Source organism: Humulus lupulus, chromosome 2, assembly GCF_963169125.1.
Source record: "Humulus lupulus chromosome 2, drHumLupu1.1, whole genome shotgun sequence".
Classification (NCBI taxonomy): domain Eukaryota; kingdom Viridiplantae; phylum Streptophyta; class Magnoliopsida; order Rosales; family Cannabaceae; genus Humulus; species Humulus lupulus.
This window is the reverse complement of record NC_084794.1, coordinates 101,543,465-101,560,784: the sequence shown is the minus strand read 5'-3', so window position 1 is coordinate 101,560,784 and position 17,320 is coordinate 101,543,465.

The following is a 17,320-nucleotide window of genomic DNA, read 5'->3' as shown; positions in this document are numbered from 1 at the left end:
AGGGAGATCAGGGTAGATAATGGACAACCTTAGACAGTACGCCTAGATGGATGACAAGAGGCCTCCCCCATAAGGCATCCACCATCACTAATTCATCATCCATCACCCCCTCAGGCTCCATCACATCCACAAGCTCAAGGAAATACATCTCTCCGTGGAAATGGCTGAAGAAACTCTATTCACAGAGAGGTTACAATCGATCTCACGACATTGGGAATCGAGTTCTTGTTAACAACCAAACTCATCGATCTCATCAACAGGTGGAGAGTTTTGCTGAAGGTAGTTATTGGATGGAAATTCATCATGAAGATAGGTCGGAGAGTGTTGACAACACTCACTCTCAAAGACAAGAGCCCGACTTGAGAGATCATCTCAACTCTGTTCACAGTTTCTGCAACAACCGTAAACCGACTTGCGTGAGCACTTAAACTCACAATGGAGACAGTAAGGTCGTGACAACAAGCTTAGTTACACTTAGCAAAGGGAAAAACCTCATGTGAGGCGTGATGTTGGGAAAGTCCCAATTAACCGAGCTCGAGCTTGGAAGGACAACAACATGGATAACGCGTAGCCCGGGATGGGAGCTAACAACCATCTTCCTAATAATCCGAGGGTGGGGGATCCAACCCAAGATATACTTACGTTGATGGAAGGGAAGATGAGAATCATCCTAGCAGATAAAAACAAGGATGATTGTGACTCTGATGAGGAGCTCGAGCCCTTTGCTCCTCCTATTGCCGCAACTCCCTATTTGTCGGGCTTCAAGATGCCACATATGGCGACCTATGATGGAACCACCGATCCGTCCAACCACATCGGGACTTTCAACACCTTGTTAAGGGCCCATAATGTGAATGTCGACCCGCGATGCGTTCTATTCCCAGCAACCTTGATAGGCGCAACCAAAATGTGGTTCGACAAGTTCAAGAGGCATATAGTCACTTCTTGGAATCAACTGTCCTCATATTTCATGAAGCAGTTCCAAGCTACCAAATAGATATGTGTGGAGGCCAACTCCTTGGCCAACATAAAGTAGCGCCGGGAGAGCCTCTCGAGGCTTACATAATTGTTTCACCAACATCGTAGTTCGAGCAAGGGATGTTGACCACGGTGCCAAATTCATGGCAATGCGAAATAGAATCATCGCAGGAGGAGACCTATGGAAAGACCTCCAAAGAAAAGGGGTCAAGAACACTAATGAGTTCTCATCTCAAGATTAATATTGGATTAATCTCAAGGAGGAAAATGTAGCAATGGTGAGAACCAGTAGTAATCTCGTTCAGCCCGCTAAAGTGGTAACTAATGTCGTGGCGCCAGTTCAGCCAGTTACCCATAACAACGAGGCAAGTACTAATAAGAGAAGGGGAAACAATGGAGGTGACCAGGCAGGGTATACTAATTTAACGGATACACATGAAAACATATATTTAGCCAAATTTTCTCGCATCCCCTGGAAGAAACCCGAGTCCATGAAGAATCAACGAGCTAAAAGAGATCTGGAAAAATTTTGTCATTTCCAGAACGACATCGGTCACACCATAGATGAATATTGCCAAATGAAAGATGAGATCGAGACATTGATTCGAGTTGGAATGTTAGCACAGTATGCTCGGAATCGAGTAGCTCATAACCAGCAGGTCGCACAAAATCAGCAGCCAACTCCGAGTAATCAACCAAACCCACATGCGACTCTTCCAACTCCAAAACACCTACTCATTCCATCTTCGGTGGAAGGGATGGACATTTCCACGATCTCAGGTTGGCCACATTTAGCGGTAACAAGCAATGGGGCCCGAAATAGATGTATAGAGGAGCCGAAGAGTCCGGAGAATTCTGATAGATAACAGGAGCTTTGTGAACATGTTATTCAGGTCCAATCTAGAAAATATAGGACTCTCGGTCATAAACCTGAAAGCCTATTCTACGACTCTCTATGGGTTTCTCAGGAGAAAGGCTGACGAAAATAGGGACGATCAAGCTCGTGGTAAAAATTGGGGATAAAGCTCGAACAACAACAAAAATGGTCAAGTTTATCATCATAGACTGCCCAAGTGCCTATAATGCAATTCTAGGTTGACTTGCTTTGATCACTTTTGAGGCAATAACTTCTGTTCGCCACCTGGCCTTGAAATTCCCCACATCAACGAGAATATGTACGGTCATAAGAGATCAACTAGCTTCCAGAGAATGTTATAACATCTCGATGAAGGGAGGAATGCAACCCAGGAAACAAGCAATTATGATCATTGAGGAAGCAGAAGAACCTCAGGTAATGGAGATCGAGGTTGCCGAATTAGAGGAAATTGACATGCGAATAGGCGAGGATAAGTCGGAGCTCCAAGCTTTAGAGGAACTGGAAGAAGTAATCCTTGATCGGGAATCCACTTCCAAAGTTATGAAGATTGGAAGAAATCTTAGTGCTGAACAGAAAAAGAATTTGATCGAGTTTCTAAGAAATAACCTAGACATCTTCGCGTGGTCACATGCTTTGTATCAGTCCCAAAGTAAGCATGCACACGTTCAATTTGTACAGAGACATACATCCAAGCAAAAGAAGTGAAGACTGCTCGGAAAAGAAAGAGGAGAATCTTTGGAGGAGGAAGTAGCTCAACTCTTGAAATGTGGGTTCATCAGGGAAGAAAAATATCCGACTTGGATAGCTAATCCCATCTTGGTCCCAAAACCGAATGGAAAATGGAGAACCTGAATCGAATTCTCAAATCTCAACAAAGCATGCCCAAAGAATTGTTTTCCTTTGCCAAGAATTGATTAGCTCGTAGATGTCATGGTCGGTCACGAGCTCATGTCATTCATGGATGCGTATTATGGATATAACCAGATCGTTGTCAATTCTGCTGACCAATAGCACACAAGTTTTATGATAGAGCATAATGTGTATTGATACAACGTCATGCCATTCGGATTGAAGAATGAAGGAGCTATGTACCAGAGGCTAGTGAAGAAAATGTTCGTTAACCAAATCGGCCGAAATATGGAGGCGTACATTGATGACCTGCTTGTCAAGCCAAAGACTTCCAGTAACCATGTGACTGACCCGGAGGAATGTTTCACTGTGCTGAGAAAATACGACATGAATTTGAATCCCTAGAAGTGCACTTTTGGAGCATCGTCAGGGAAATTCTTAGGCTTCATCATGCATTCAAGGGGGATTGAAGCTAATCTAGAGAAAATTACATCCCTACTGGACATGCCTTCCCGCAGATCCTATAAGGATGCCCAGAATCTAACACGAAGGAATGTTGCTCTAAATCGCTTTGTCTCAAAGTCCACTGATAAATGTCTCCCATTTTATAACTTATTGAGGGGGAACAAAAAGTTTGAATGGAATGATGAGTGCAAGCAAGCTTCTAGGATCTGAAGAAACATATGACTGAACCCCCCATTTTGCCAAAGCCCATTAATGGAGAGGCTCTGTACCTTTATCTGGCAGTAACAGAAAGCTCAGTCAGTGCTATTCTAGTTCGAGAAGTGGTTCGATTTCAAAAGTTGATTTATTATACTAGAAAGAGACTTTTGGGAGCTGAAACTCGATATCTTATGATGGAGAAACTCGCGTACTGCCTGGTCCTCGCCTCAAGGAAATTGCATCTTTACTTTAAGTCCCACACAATACACGTCTTAACCGATCAACCTTTAAGGTAGGTTTTACAAAAACCTAAAACATTGGGACAGGTATTAAAATGCGCCATTGAGCTTAGGCAATTTGAGATTTTGTATAAACCATGATCAACAATCAAAGGGCATGCCTTAGTTGACTTCGTGGCTGAAAGCACAAGTTTTCAGGACGAGTCTATGAGAGAACATATCCAGGAATTGTGGAAGTTATTTTTGGATGGATCATCTTTGAGTAGTTTCCCCAAGTACTTTGGCCGTACAAAACTTCTCACCGCACATCCACTGGTCATTCCCCATTCTCGTTGACATACGGAAGTGAAGCTATGCTCCCAGTCGAGGACCTAGTGACATCTCACAGGTAGAGGACCTACAATCAAGAACAAAACCACGACCTACTACAAGCACCTCTGGACCTAATTGAAGACACTGAGAAGCTTCACAGATTCCGCTCGCACAATACCAACAGAAAGTAACTCATTATTTCAATTCAAAAGTCAAAGAAAGAAAGCTTGAATTAGGGGATTTGGTATTGAGAAGGGTGTTCTTGGTGAATAAAGATCCTTAATAAGACGTACTCATACCAAATTGGGAAGGTCCCTATCAAACCGTGGAAGTCTTATGAGAGGGAACATTTAAATTAGCTTGATTGAATGGAGAAGGAGTTTCTCGAACTTGGAACACACTACATTTGAAGAAATATTACCAAGGAATGTTTAGTCCAAGTTTGTTTTTTTATGTCCAATCGTAAGACTTACTTATAAATGCCATTTATTTTAAGACTTTTTTAATAATGAAATGAATTTAATGGTTGCTGTGTAATTTAAAAGCAGTACCAAATTTCTTTAAATATTGTATTATAACCCTTTTAAAAGTGACCTAGAATATTGATAAATTCTGATCGCTTGGGGGGCAGATACCCATGACAATACTCTTTAATATTTTAAGTCTTTGAAAATTCTATAACTTAGAATTTAGAAGTGAGTAATTTGGTAGCTTGAGAAAGCCCGAGTTTTCATAAGAATTCTAAATATTATTAATTTAACAGGAACAATCAAGGCAATAAAACCCTGGACTTAATCAAGTATAAGGCCTAAATAATAGTAGGTAAACTAATGAATTCCTGGATCTAACCAGGTATGCGACCTGCGAACTAACTTGGTCAGCTATTAAACATATTGTTCTAAAAATACCCCGATCTAAAATATTTCCTATAACTACGCATGTGTATAAAATAAAATAAAAACACATAGTATGGTGGAATGGAATTAATAAAGATGCGAGAATGGTAAATTTAGAACGAGGATATTAACCTCAAAGAAAGCCAAAATAGGAAAATTGTCTCGGCCTATAGGGCCTGATTACAAGGGGGAGAGTCCTAGAAATAAAATAAAAAACAACAAAAAAACTATAAAATAATAAAAGAGGCTCCTCAACCCTGGGTCCCATCTAGCCCTTGAGAAGACACCTCGTCCTCCCCACCATCTTCAGCCGCTTAAGATGTCTCCACAGTCTCTGTTGGTTCTTTGGCTAGATGGTTATGGAACTTGGAATGATAATGAGCCCACAACTCTACCTCCAAGAATGAGAAGTCTGCATCCTGGTTAAAGCACCAAACCTGATAGAACATATCCTCCACGGTCGAATTCAGCTTAGACTGATGGTTGTGAACCTAGGCTTAAAGCTCATCTCGAGCTTTGATCACCTCGAGGGCCTGCTCCTTGGCGCTTTTATCATTGGCTTGAGTTGTATCAAGTTCTTCATGTAGCTTGGAGTACGTCTCTTTGAGCATAGATTTTGTGTCCTCGATTTGGTGATAGTTTCCATCGAGATCAACCTTCTCCTTCTCGAGTTAAGCCTTTCCCCTCGTGGCCTGTTCCAGCTCAGCTTTGGTCTTGACTCCTGCTTGAAGTTGAGCCAGGAGAGCATGTCTAAGGAAATATAGTCGAAGGTTAACAGAGTATGGAGTGTGCAAGTAAAATAAAAATGTGTAGAAATAAATACTTACAGTTAAATCGCATCCCCATAGTCGAGTGCATCATTTCTTGGGGATCTGATGTCTCTATTAAGTGTTGTAGAAATCAACACACAAAGCTTGCATTTTCTCTTGATTTGGGCATGAGATATAGGGAGAGAAATGAAAATTTTACTTTCAATTTTGGGAGATAAGAAAAACATTCAACTTGAGGCTCCTCACATAAGGTCCTATTTATAGAAACCTTGGAAGTGAAGAGAGGAGATAAACCTAGCTCTCTTTTGGACTGGGCTTGGCCTCCCATCACAGTCCATTGGGTTGCTTTAGGTGTCGCCCATCATAGTCTAGTGAACTATGTAGGTGCCTAACATGTGTTTCCCAAAACACATTATTACAGTTTAGGCTTTTAATTAGGGGTTTTTCAACTGCAATATCCTTTCTTTACACTTTGTAACACTTAGGTCTCAAAAGTTGATTTTGTATCACTTTGGTCCTCAACCTTTTCAAATTGTATCACTTAGGTCTCTAAATGCTATTTTTATTTCTTTTTTTCTCTTATAATAAATAAAATACAAAATAAATGGTGAATGAATCTTAAAAAATTTAGACACTTAATTTATGACAATAACAAATATGACATTGAAAAAACATATATTTTCATGATATTTTTATTAATATTTAATATTTTTATAAATTAAGTTAATGTTTCATTAAAAAAATATTCTTACCTCCATTGTACTTTATAATTAATATTAATAACTATATTATCGTTATAATATTAATTTATGTTTTTGCTTACTTATTTTATACATTTTTTTAAACAATGCAACTTATAAATGAATAGTGTATATAAATTTATTTATGTGCATATATATGATTAGTTATAATTGAATTATAAAAAAACTTTACAAAATAAAAATAAATGTGTACATGATAAATATCAATAATTTCAAGATAATTCAGTTTTTAATATTAAAAATGTGGGTAAAAATTTTTTTACTGAAAAATTTATTTAATTTATAAAACTATTAAATAATTTTGAAATGCCATGAAAACATATTTTTTCAATGTCATGTTTAATATTGTCATAAATTAAGTAGTCTATTTTTTAAAAGATCGATTCACCATTTTTTATTTATTTTAAAAGAAAATAGAAATAAAAATATCATTTAGGGACTTAAATGATACGATTTGGAAAGATTGGGGACTTAATTGATACAAAATCAACTTTTGTGATGTAACATCCCGTGTTTTGAACACTCATTAGTAATCGGTTGTAACCGGTGAACAATTATGTGGAATATTATTTTGATAAATGATGTTATATGAATTTGTGATGATTCATGAATTTTTATAGCCGCTGTGATGATCTGATAAAAGATCTAGCTTTATGCAAAGAAAGATTGGTCTCGGACCAAGGGATAAACCCTAATGGGAGAAAAATCTCAGATTAAATAAAATAGGAATACTATGACATAAAAATATTAATTTTGGTTTGACAACTGGGAATTTATTGTTGAGCTAATAAATTTTAAGAGAATTGACTGAGGTTTGAATTCCAATCAACCGAGCTTAAGAATGAAAATTTTCTTGCTCGGGCGTTTAAGGACATTTTGGTCAATATGTGATAAATTGCCAAAATTATGTGATGTTGTGACAAATTTTATTTTTGGTCACAAACTAATTTAATTAATTATGCTTGGAGATTTAAAAACTATAGGTTAAAAGTTAAGGGAAATTTAGAGCACAAAATTCCCAACGGGCCTTGGATTCCTTATATGTGAGGTAAAATAAGCAAGGGCATAAAAGTAATTTCTAAGAGTGAGAGAGAGGGGTGGGTAGCAAGGATAGGTCATAGGGCTATCAAGAGCTAGGACACATACCCGAGAGAGAATAGGAAGAGTCTTACCCATTCACAAGTTAAGGGTTAATCATTGTTTTCCTCTCAAAACAATTTTCTCTCTACCATTTCTCCCCAAAACTGAGGCACCCTTTCTCCTCCCTTCCCTTTTCATTTTTCTAACTCTGAAAAGAAAAATTAGAGGCTCTCTCTCTCCCTCTCATTTCACCCCTCTCCCTTTCTCTCTCAAGGAAGGACTCCTTTGAAGCTAGTGTACCCTCCTAAGCAAAACCGAGCTCAAGGTAAGTGAAATCCTTTCTTGTGATTCATTCTTTCTCCTTCTTCTTCAAACCTGAAACCCTAGGGTTACTTGTGCATTCATGTGATCTAAAATCCACGCATGGCCTTGTTCTTGTGTTCTAGGGTTCAATAGAAGCCTTTACTAGTTGGATTTCAAAGTTGAGCACCATTGTGATCAATTAAAGCAAGGTAAGAGGTTTTTGTAAGCTTGCATGTTCTTGTCCCTCATCTAGTACCTTTCTACCCTAATATTTTCTTAAAAATCTGCATGTGGGACTTGGGGCTCGGTTTTGAGAGTTTAGAGCACAACGGAAGGCTTTGAAGAGCTAAGGAATACATCTCCAAGCTAGGGCTTCAAAAGGTAGAATCTATGGTTGTTTTCTTTATGTTTTGTGGTGATTCTTGTAGATCTGGTTTATAGGGTATTTCAATAGTTTTTGAGCTTATTTTATGCTTAAGGTTGAGATTGTGTGGTATGATGATTTGCATGCATGCATGTGGCCAGGGTTTATGCTAGAAAGCTTATTGTTGTTAGTGTGAGTGAAAATGCATGCTGCCAAAATTTTGTGGTCTGGCTTCCAATGGGTCAGATCGCATTCCACTGCCTCTGTTTGTGAAATTAATTTGTGTAGTTGCATATTTATTTGTGAGTACTTGATGATAGGCATTGGAAAATCATAAAAAAAATATTTTTAAACCCAAGTTATACACTTTTTGGCATTGTGGTGCAAATCTGAAAAATTCTGGGCAGCATGCACTGCTCAGATTGTTTTGACTTTTGAATGTGTTTTCCTAATCTAAAAGCTATGAAATTTGTTCAGGTGTTAGTTTAAACATGTATAAGGGTCACTGTACAATTTTAAAGGAAAATGTGTTGAGGTATAATAGATATGATTTTTCAAAGCTTTCCCTATAATCTAGAAACAAAACTTTTCGGCAGCAAGCACTGCCCAGATTGCTTTAAACATTTTGATGAGTTTTATTATTCCAAAAATTATGAAATTTTGAAGAAAACTAATTTAGAAATTTATAAAGATGCTTGAAAATTTTTCAGAAAGAACTGGGCTACGGTGGAAGAGAAATAAATTTTCAAAGTTACCTTAAAATCTGGGAAAAACTTCTCGGCAGCAGGCATTGCCCATATTTCTTTAAATATTTGAATGGGTTCTTCCATCCCAAAAATTATGAAATTTTGAGGAGAATTAGTTCCGTTGTGTATAAGGATCTTATAAAATATTATAGAAAAATGTGTCACGATTTAAGAGAAATGATTTTTCTAAGTTTGCCCTAAAATCTGAAAAGTAGTAATTTCGAACCTTAACGAAAATTGATTTTTGGGAGGTTAATTCTGTTAACCTAAAGCAAGTTTTGATGTGAGGCTTTCACCTAGTTTTGTCCTTATGACACAGAATATGTGAACAATGGTTTAAGGGTTTTGGTTAAAAAACTCAATTGAGGGCAAAAGTTTAAAAACGAGACTTTAACACTTTAAAACATATAATGACATTAAAGTTTTGGAAATGAGAAGAAATAATCCTTTTCAAAGATAACTAAGGATTTGGAGATTTAAACAATCCCAAATTAGCTTGAGTTAATTTAAAAGTTGATTTTTACCATTTTATAAGTTAAGGGTCCAATTGTCTTTCTTTTAAAAAATAACATAAAAAGAGATCCTAGGTTATGGATAAAAATGGTAAGTGTTATCCAGATTTCCGGATAGCGTTTAGATTGATGACCTCGGGGAAGCAGAATTATCGATGTCTTTCACGGAGGGTGACCAGAGCTCGCGGATGGACAGAAAGGCTTCGCCTCTCCTGTCTAGTATCCGGATTACTCTTCCAAACAAGCACAACACGGAAACTCGTCAACTCTCCCGGACTCCCGAAGGATACCCCTCGGGGAGGCCCCTTCCAGGAGAGGCTCTTCGAGTGGTCTCCGCGGAAACAGTTCCGTGCCCCGCACAGAACAAAACTGAACGGTCGAGTCCGGGAGAAGGCATATTTGGAATGATATCCGTCTGACACAGAATCCCGCCTGACACGCCCGTCAGGTCAAAGCCGCACACATCCCAGCACGCCTAAGGGTACCTTTTCGCCTACTGTTCCGCTGACAACTTGGAAAAGACGGCTGACTTTGTGTGTTCCCCATACTTTCACGTAAATATACCCACATAGAGTCTGGTAGCCATGCGACTATAGTAATTGTATCCCCTATTTATGGCTGGTGTAATTCAGACTCATGTACGTAGAGAAAAACCCTAATCCGAAACCCTAGCTATAAAGACTCCTTCCTTTTACAAGAAGGGAAAAGGAGGGATCAGAGAGCAAAAGACTCTACCAAATTCTCTCTAGCTTCATCTTCTTTAAGAGAACCCGAGAGAAACATTGTGAGGGTGTGAAGTTCTTATGCACCAGCCATCTTACTGTAATCTTTTCCAAGTATAATAACATCGACTCGTGGACTAGGGCTTGTTAACGCCTGAACCACGTAAAAACACTGTTTGTTTAGTTACATTTCAGTATTTCTACGGTTCTTATCTTTTTATTATTCTGTTAGTTATTCGTTTCCGAAAAACTCGGTAAACATTTTGGTGCTTTCATTGAGAGCTGTAGGAAGTTGTTAGTCAGCTCTTTTTCTGTGTACGTTTTTTGTATTCACTTCGTACTAAAGAGATGGTGACTACGCGAAAATCCGCTGTTGACAAAAATGCTACGGTCAACCCCGATACCGTGATGGAAGATGTGGTGCAGAGCGAACCCTTAGACTACCGAGGTGAAGACCCGACATCCCGCCAGGATCAGGTCAGTACCGAAGATACAACATACTTAGAAGACGAAGAAGAGTATGTCCAAGACGGTTATTACAAGGACGGCTGCTACTATGAGAAGGACCCAGAACTGGTCCAAGTAGCCGAAGAACTGGTGGCCACTAAGGCCAAGCTTGCTGAGCAGGAGCGCGTCTCCGAAAGAATGCAACGCATGATGGAACGCCTCCAAAGTAAGTTCGGAGATCTAGGCGACTCGGACGAGGATACCTCTGTTCGGGGTGGTGCTGATGCCCCCATGCCGGATCCAGCCGCTGCTGGACCATCCAAAGCCGCCCCTAACAAGGGCAAAGAAAAAGTTGGAGAGCCTGTGCGCGCTAACGCCCCTGAACCTCCTAAAGGCGTGAATCACCAGGCCGACTGCCCCCCCCGCGCGCAGAAGGTCTCTGGCGCTCCTAAGCCCAGACGCCCTTCAGCCCCAAGGGGGCACTCTGTGCCTAAAGGGCCCGGTGCTAAGGCACCCAGGCCTAGGGGAAGGAACAACCGCCCCAGTGATTCCGTCAATCAGGACGGTCGGGCTGCGAACTCGCACTCCGAAGATAGCTGGTCCACGGTGGACCTAAGAAGAAGGTTGGAGGCCAAGTATGAGAAGGCCAAAGGGGAAAAAGCCCGGCCTCGCGGAGATGACCTCCGAAATCATATTAATGACAAGCTCCGGGGACGTGACCTCCCGGAAAGTGATACGAAGAGGCTCGAGGAACAGATTGCTGCCTTGACCAAGCTGGTCCGGAAGCAAAGTGGGGCCCTGTCAGATTCTGAGGAAGAAGACCCGGAACCATGTATTAGGAGGATCGCGGAAACGTCCCTCCCGGATAACTTCAAAATGCCTCACATAGAATTATATGATGGGAGGACAGACCCGCGTACCCACCTAGCTAAATACAATAAAATGATGCAAGTGGCGCGCGTCAGTGAGGACGCCAAATGCATGTGCTTCTCACTCACCCTTACCAAGTCTGCGGAGGACTGGTGGAAAAGATTAGCTCCCGGATCAATCCACAGTTGGAAGGGGCTACAGTCAGCGTTTAGGAGGCAGTTTATTGCTGCCCGCGACCACGACATGGAGGTTGGTTCCCTAACCAACATCAAACAGCAACCCACTGAGAACCTCAAAGCTTTCATTCAGAGAATGATGGAAGCTGCTGCAAAAACCAAGGTCAGCGATGACATGAAGCTGATCGCCCTTCAATCGGGCCTTACTGTCGGCTCCCTGCTATGGGGGGAAATGCAAAGGAGACGGGCAGAAACCCTGTCCGAATTCATGTCAAAAGCTCAGGGAATCATCAACCTTGAGGATGCCTACCAGCAAGCCTTTGGAGTTCCCCCGGCTCCAACCCCTTCCGTGACTGCGCCGAGCTTTGCTTCGCAAGCTCCCGCACCAGTCCTCACGCTTTCAGGAGCCCGATTCACTCCGAGTGTGTATGGGCCTTCCGCGTCTGCTCAGACGCCGGGTCAAACCCATTTCTCTGGGTATGGAGCGGTAAAAACCGGATGTAGTATCGCTCCTAGCATGCCGCAGCCGCAAGCGGAAGCCCCGGAACGAAGTTTGAGCCAATCGCGGAGCAAGCGAAGCGGAAGAAACTCCAACCGGGGAGACCATTCAAAGAAACCCCGAAAGGATTATGAGCCCAAGTTCACGGAATATACCAGTTTGATAGACTCGCGAGAGAATGTCTATCGGGCGACCTGTAATATGGTCAACTACAGGAAGCCCCCGAAAGTGTCTCACGGAGGAAGGCGTCCGCGAGACTCCAATAAGAGGTGTGAGTTCCACGGAGACGTGGGGCACACCACGAATGAGTGCCTTCAGCTGAAGGATGAGATCGAGTCCCTGGCAAGAGCGGGACACCTCGGTCAGTGGGTGAGAATACCCATAATCTATCCCGGACAGGGGGTAGTTCACGGAGCTGCATATTCACCGGGACAGAGGGGGGCCGTTAGCGCTCCTGGAGCCGGTCACCCCCAAGCTCCCGGGTCTCAGTTCCCAGCACTTCCTCCTCCACCTGCTCCGGCGCCCATTGCCTTGTTGGCTCCAGGGCCAGGCAACCCATATCCGCCCGGCCTTGCTCCGCCACCCGTTGACGGACACGTCGCCACCATTTCCGGAGGACCACACCTTGCCGGAAGCACCCGCAATTCCCAGAAGAGGTACTTGAAGGAGTTAGAGCACGCCGAGGAGATGTGCGCCTTGGTCCAATCACCTGCTCAACGTCCCCGAATGATGGATCTTCCCATCACCTTCACGGAGGATGATGCTCGACATGTGCACTTCCCCCACAACGATCCCCTCGTGGTGGAAGCCCAGATTGCCAATAAGAAGGTCTCACGGGTCTTGATCGATGACGGAAGCTCCGTGAACATCCTCTTCAAAGCGGCCTTCCACGCGATCGGATTGACCGAGACGGACCTGGCCCCATGCCCCATCCAGCTTCAAGGTTTCAATGGGGACGCACTCATGCCATTAGGCAAAATTCAACTTCCGGTCACCCTCAGAGGAGAAAGCGACGCTTGTGCCTTCAAGCATAGCACATTCGTGGTGGTCGACTGCCCCACGGCGTATAATGCCATCTTAGGCCGACCGGTCCTCATCGATTGTGGGGCCATAACCTCGATACGTCACTTATGATTGAAGTTTCCCTGCGACGATGGGCGTATTGGCACCCTCCGAGGAGACCAGAGAAGTGCACGGAGCTGTTATAACGTCTCCGTCCGAGCTGTCTACACGGTCCGAGAGACGTTTGCTGCCATTCCTTTGGCGGAAGTATTGCCAGAAACTAGGGATGCTCAGGAGGCATACTTTGACGAACTCGACCCAAGAGTGGGAATCGAGAAAGCAATAGAGCCGATGGAGGAAGTCGAAGAGGTGATCCTCAATCCGGGAGAACCCACCAAGGTCATTCAGGTGGGAAAAAACCTGCCGTCGGCCGTTCGAGATAAGATCGTGGCCACTGTGAAGGATAATCAGGATATCCTGGCATGGTGCCACGCTGATATGACGGGGATTAATCCCAATGTTGCGTGCCACGCACTCAACATAGACCCAGCTGCAACTCCAATTCGCCAAAAGAGGAGGCCGCTGGACCCAGTGAGAGCCGAAGCCGTCAAAGCTGAAGTGGACAAATTGATGTCCATAGGCTTTCTCCAGGAGTCGCACTATCCCGTGTGGTTGGCCAACCCAGTTCTGGTCCCGAAACCCGATGGCCCTGGAGAATGTGCATTGACTTCACGGACCTAAACAAGGCCTGCCCGAAAGATTGTTTCCCTCTCCCGCGAATCGATCAGATGGTGGACGCTACTTCCGGGTACGAACTCTTATCCTTCATGGATGCGTACTCCGGATACAACCAGATCAAGATGCATGTCGCGGACCAGGAACACACCAGCTTCCTCACGGATAAGGGTGTCTACTGTTACGTGGTCATGCCTTTCGGTTTGAAGAATGCTGGGGCGACTTACCAGCGTCTGGTAAACAGAATGTTCAAGGACCAACTGGGGAGGAACATGGAGGTGTACGTGGACGACATGTTGGTAAAGTCCAAGACCTCCGGGGACCACAGTAACGACCTTGAGGAAGCTTTCGCCGTGATCCGAAAGTACGGGATGAAACTAAATCCAAAGAAATGTACTTTCGGGGTCTCGTCTGGGAAGTTCCTCGGTTTTATTGTCAGCTCCCGCGGCGTGGAAGCCAACCCTGAGAAAATAAAGGCGTTCATAGATATGCCTTCCCCCCGGAAGCATAAGGATGTCCAAAGCGTCACCGGAAGGATAGCTGCTCTCAGTCGCTTCGTATCCAAGGCCACCGACAAGTGTATCCCCTTCTTCAATGTTCTGCGAGGGAACAAGAAGTTCGAGTGGACCCCCGAATGCGAAGCGGCCTTCCAACACCTCAAAGAACATCTAACCCGAGCCCCCATTCTGTCCAAGCCGGTCGAAGGAGAGGCGTTGTTCTTATACCTAGCTGTGACTGAGCACGCAGTAAGTGCCGCTCTCGTCCGGGAAGATGGCCGTATCCAACTCCCTGTGTATTACGTAAGCAAGAGGTTATTGGACGCCGAGTCCAGATATTCGATGATCGAGAAACTCTCCCTCTGCTTGCTGATCGCTTCACGGAAGCTGAGGCCATATTTCCAGGCGCACACCATCAAAGTACTCACCAACCACCCTCTCCGACAAGTCCTGCAGAAGCCCGAGTCTTCTGGCAGATTGCTTAAGTGGGCCATGGAACTAAGCCAGTTCGACGTCCACTACCAACCGCGTGTTTCCATAAAAGGTCAAGCTCTCGCGGACTTTATTGTGGAGTGCTCGGGAATGAATGACCTCCCAGAATATCCTGTCCCGGAACTTCCCACCTGGAAGGTCTACGTAGACGGAGCCTCAAATGAAAAAGGAGCTGGAGCGGGGGTTATCCTAATATCTCCCCAAGGGCATCAGCTCCAGAGCGCCATCCGTTTCGCATTCCCAGCATCCAACAACGAGGCAGAACACGAAGCCATGTTAGCTGGGTTACGACTGGCCAGAGAAGTCGGAGCCCAAAAAATCGAAGTGTACAGCGACTCCCTACTTGTGGTAAACCAAATATCCGGGGAATACCAGACGAAAGGTGAAAGGATGGCTGCCTACGTGTCTCTCTCCCGCGACCTACTGCAGCATTTCAAAGGCTACAACATCCGCCAGGTCCCCCGGGACCAGAACTCACTTGCGGACACGCTGGCCAAGCTTGCAACGGACCCGGAGATTGAACAGTATGGCTTAGTCCCCATCGGGCACTTAGAAGCCCCCAGTACTGAGACGCGAAGGATAAACGCCATCATCGACCATTCCCACTCCTGGATAGGACCCATCCTCAGATTTCTCACCACCGGAGAACTCCCCACCGATAAAGCTGACGCAAGGAAGCTCCAGTATCAAGCTCCCCGCTACGTGGTTATGGATGGAAAGCTTTACCGCAGGGGGTTGTCCATACCCTTCCTTAGGTGTGTTGCCGGAACCGAAGTCAGCACCATCATCCATGAGATTCACGGAGGCTTCTGTGGCGATCATACCTCCGGGCTGAGCCTCTCCAAAAAAATCCTTCGACAAGGATACTTCTGGCCCACCATGAAGAAGGATTGTGTGGATTATGTCAGGAAGTGTGAGCAGTGCCAGAGGTACGCCAAGGTTCCGCGAGCGCCGCCTACGGAAATTACCCTAATGACCAGCCCCTGGCCGTTCGCCGTTTGGGGCATTGACCTAGTAGGTTCCCTCCCCACTGGAAAGGGTGGAGTGAAGTACGCCATAGTCGCGGTAGACTACTTCACCAAATGGGCTGAAGCTGAACCTATGAACACGGTCACATCTAAAAAAGCACTGGATTTTGTCATCAGGAATATAGTGTGTCGTTTTGGGCTTCCACGGAAAATTGTGTCCGACAACGGAAAGCAGTTTGACAGTGAACACTTCACGAACTTCTGTGCTTCGCATGGAATTATCAAAAGCTTTTCCGCAGTCGCCAGACCCCAGGCTAATGGACAAGTGGAAGCTGTAAACAAAATATTAAAGACCACGTTGAAGAAAAAACTCCAAGCATGCAAGGCTCACTGGCCGGAAGAACTTCCGCGAGTACTTTGGGCTTATCGCACAACAGAGAGAACTTCGACGGGGCACACGCCTTATTCCATGACCTTCGGTTGCGAGGCCGTCATCCCAGTAGAATCTATGATCCCCTCTCACAGGCAAGACACCTACGATCCTACCCGGAACCATGCCCTCCTCCAGGAGTCCTTAGACATGATCGAAGAGCTCCGGGAGCAGTCGCAGGTCCAACTAAAAATGTACCAAGGCAAGATAGCCCGACACTTTAACACGAGAGTCCAGAGCCGTGCATTCGAAGTTGGGGACCTTGTCCTACGGAGAGTATTTCCTGCTACGCAGGATCCGGGAGTAGGAGTCCTCGGACCCAACTGGGAAGGCCCCTACGAAGTCCAAGAAAAAGTGGGCCATGGGACGTATCACTTAAAGAGACTCGACGGATCTAAAGTCCCGCGCGCCTGGAACGCGGAGCACCTCCGCCGTTACTACCAGTAGGCCCCGGACCATCCAGTCGGAAGTCCTTGGTGAAAATAACAAAAGTGAAAAATGTGGGAATAATCCTCCCTGTTGTAAAACTAACGCCTAGCAGGCTATTTTAACGAAACACGGAGGGATTCACTCCGCTTTTACCGCACTTTTTATCCCTATGTTCAAAGCTGCGTTTTAACAAGTGACCACGCGGTCCGGAGACGTCCGGACCCCACGCTCACTTGGGGGGTATACATGGTTAAGGCTTAGCCATACGCCCCTTGAACAAAACGTACACAGAACACCACTTATGTGCTAGCATTGTGTTTGAAGTTTTTAAATTGTTTTGCCCTAATTGTTAAGCTTAGGTTTATTTGTTGCCATGAACATGCTTGCATTACGTGTCATATGTGCATTATGTGCTTAAGTGAAAATTGCCACAGAAATGCCTGCCATTATGTATCATGAGAATTATCTCTTGTGTAGCCCAGCGATGGACAGGACTGGGGGTTAAGGCACGTTCATAGAGCTACGCCAAAACACCCCCAGCTCCTTGACAAGTCCTTTGCAGAATTCTCCGCGAGCTCTGTAGAGCTTTGCTTCGCAAGCTCCAGCTCCGGGTCCCGTAAGGCGAAAGATGGCAAGATCCGCGAGCGCTGAAGAGCTTTGCTTTGCAAGCTCCAGCTCCGGGTCCCGCAAGACAAAAGATGGC